The 3,124-nt window shown below is 30.3% G+C and overlaps 1 long non-coding RNA gene across 1 annotated transcript; it reads right to left on the reverse strand.

The window, feature by feature from the left end:
- Positions 1-230: 230 nt before the first annotated feature.
- LOC121211296 (uncharacterized) lies at positions 231-1,882 on the reverse strand. Its single transcript, XR_005906610.1, has 3 exons — positions 1,787-1,882; positions 1,216-1,306; positions 231-479 (listed from the first exon to the last, which is right to left on the reverse strand). It is a non-coding gene; the product is annotated as an uncharacterized lncRNA (long non-coding RNA).
- Positions 1,883-3,124: the final 1,242 nt, after the last annotated feature.

The raw sequence follows: 3,124 nt of genomic DNA on the forward strand, positions 1-3,124 counted from the left end.
TGAGTCATCATTTAATTTGGTAAAATTGCAATTTAGTCCCTCATAGTTCTTCACCTATTCAATTTGGTCCTAATGCATCCATTTTCCTTAGTTTCTAGATCATTCCACTCTTAAAATATTTACACTATTGGTCCTTCAACTTTTTTCATATTTACACTTTAACCCCTCAAATTTTGAGTATTTACTCTTGTGCAACAAAACTTTTCTCACTTTTACAATTTAGTTCTTTCTTGAATTAATATATCATAATATACTTCTCAATTTTGACATAACTCAAAATTTCCCTTTTTGTCACTTTATTTCCTTTTTTACTATATCAAGGATAATATCTTATTGTAAAAGTTTTCGGGGCATTACATTTAAGCCCTATTACATTTTATTTATAACCTTAACCAATGTAACCGAAAGCTACCAAAACAATGATTGGATAGTGTGATTGTGCTCCAACGAAATTCCAACTGATCGAGCTTTCTAATGACCTACAAGAAAAGAAAAACAAACACATAAGCATATAATGCTTAGTAAGCTCGTATAAGACGTAAACAAGAACTTACCAAAAAAAAAGGCTCATTTTATAAAGTTAATGCATTATTCCATTATCATGCTCATGTGTATCTCAGATTCCTATTTTCAATCACCATTCTCACAAGTTGGTGAACTTGTACATAACACATTCAACATCTATCCAATGTGATATTTATACATCTCAAACTTTTGCTTAAAACTTTAATCCCCGTTGAACCAAACAAATCTACTTGGGATAAACGGGACCATCCTCACACAAAGTATGCATGTACATGTAAGTATAATCGTAGCCTGAAATGATCACATGAGTCATGAATTGGGCCTGTTCACATAAGCTATGGGTTACGATGTTAGACTACACAATCCTGCTCACACGAGCTGTGGAGAATCTGCAACAAATGCAGGACCTCAGCCACCTGTAGGACATCCAGGACTAGCACCCGAAAACGTATGATCCCTAATGACTTGTTATTTGTATCCTAAGTATTAGTAAGGCTCAAACGAGGCATGTTTCCATATCATTCCATAATTCTCAACGTTTTACACACCTTATCTTAATTTACATAAACTTACACTATCATCTAAATAATAAATTAACAATTTATAAACAAAGAGATTATACAAAGCACAACATAAATAAAATTTCCATAAAATTACAAAATTAGTTAGTTTACCATTAAACGAACTTACCTCGACTACACGATTGCACAAAAAGGTACCGACGACTAATCTGAAGCTTTGGCCTTTCCACGATTCAAGTCTGGTTGTTGCACATCTTGATCTAAATAATAATTTTGTTCAATTAAATCCTTCAAAGTCAACTTAAAATAACTAATTCGAACTCATAACCCTTTATAAGGTGATTTTGCAATTTACCCTCAACACTTTAACATTTGTACAATTAAGTCCTTAAATAAAAATTCACAATTTAACCACAATCCATGCAAAACCAAACTAGCCAATTTTTCTATGTTTTCATTTTAGCCCCAAAATTTCTATCATTTTATATTTTTCACATTACATTTTACTATACTCTCAAATAGGTCCTTAAACTCAAAATTATCAAAAATCATTTATTAGCATACTTATTCTTAACCTTCAAACTCAAGGATTTAACAACTAAGTTCACAAATACACTTATCGCATTCATGGTAAGTCTTTAAACTTCTAACGATTTCACAAATCAACCCCGGGTTAGCTAGACTAAGCTAAAATGAACTCAAAACATAAAAATCAATAGAAATGGACCTCAAAAACTCACCCAAGCAAAAAAAGGAGCTTGGCCAAAACTCTTATTGTTCAACAATGGTGTTTTGCATTTATGGGAAGAAGAAGAAGTAAAACAATCCAATGTTTTCTTCTTTTTCTCACCTAATACCACTTATTACCATATTTTTAATCAAAAGAAAAATTTTAACCACTCAAATATCTAAAGTAGGTGACCCAACCGTCCGCCATTTTTTGATATGGTGTAATCACCATTTTGAGTCCACCTAATCCCTTTTCCTTGGTTGATAGATACAATTAGTTAATAGAACTCTACTTTTGTAGCTTTTACAGTTTAGTCCTATTTACTTAATTAATGATTCAAACATTTAAATTTCTTAACTAAAATTTAAAATGACTTTACTAAATATTCATAAACATTAAATTAATAATATTTACTGACTCTCTTGTCGGAGTTGTGGTCCCAAAACCACTGTTTCTTACACCATTGAAAATCGAGCTATTATAGTTTAAAATAAAATAAAACTCATCATGATATTCTTATGCTTAAGGAGAAAACAATTATGTAGTTCCAAGTAAAAAATGCCATCATCTAATAACACTTACAATGTCTTGAAAGTCTGTTTGGGTAGTTGTTTAAATAGGTTGTTTAAACACCAGCACTGGACGGCTCCAATCCCAACAATTTTCATTTAAAAATGAAAATTAAATTTTTTGTGGCCACATATCATCATCTCATAGATTCTATTTGTGACGTCAACTGATTTTGACAGTCAATGTGGTCAAAGATGACTTCCGTTAATGAAATGTTAAGGGCTCAATCTAATGCGAATTAAGACAAGAGGTCTAATTGTTTATTTGTTTAATTTTTCTTAAGGGCTTTTAGACTTATTAGCCTAAAATTTGCTCTCTTTTTTAGGGTGTAAATTTTGGCGCTGACAATCCAATTTTAAGAAATCACAACCAATTGTCTCTAGTATATCTTGATCGAGTTTATGCCACGAGTTAATCAGACACTAACTCAATTGAAAAATAATTAAAAAATAATTCTTTTTACAAAGTAAGTTAAATTATTATTATTAGCATGTATTTATCTTTTTATATTTTTATAAATCAAAAAAAAATTACACAGTAAAATTTGAATCATAAATTTTGAATCTTTTAACATTACCATTTCAAGTAAAGCATCATTTGATTCTTACATAACTTTCCGATAAAGATATTTGTTACATAAATTTTTATGCATGTTGGTCAACTATCATATACACAAATATATGTATCGTGACAAGTAGTATAAAAAGATTGTTTCCAAAAGGGGATTATTTCTGGCCAACTATTACTTTATAACCTTTCCAAATAGATTGAAACTAGA

This window comes from Gossypium hirsutum, chromosome A12, assembly GCF_007990345.1.
Source record: "Gossypium hirsutum isolate 1008001.06 chromosome A12, Gossypium_hirsutum_v2.1, whole genome shotgun sequence".
In the NCBI taxonomy this organism is placed as follows: domain Eukaryota; kingdom Viridiplantae; phylum Streptophyta; class Magnoliopsida; order Malvales; family Malvaceae; genus Gossypium; species Gossypium hirsutum.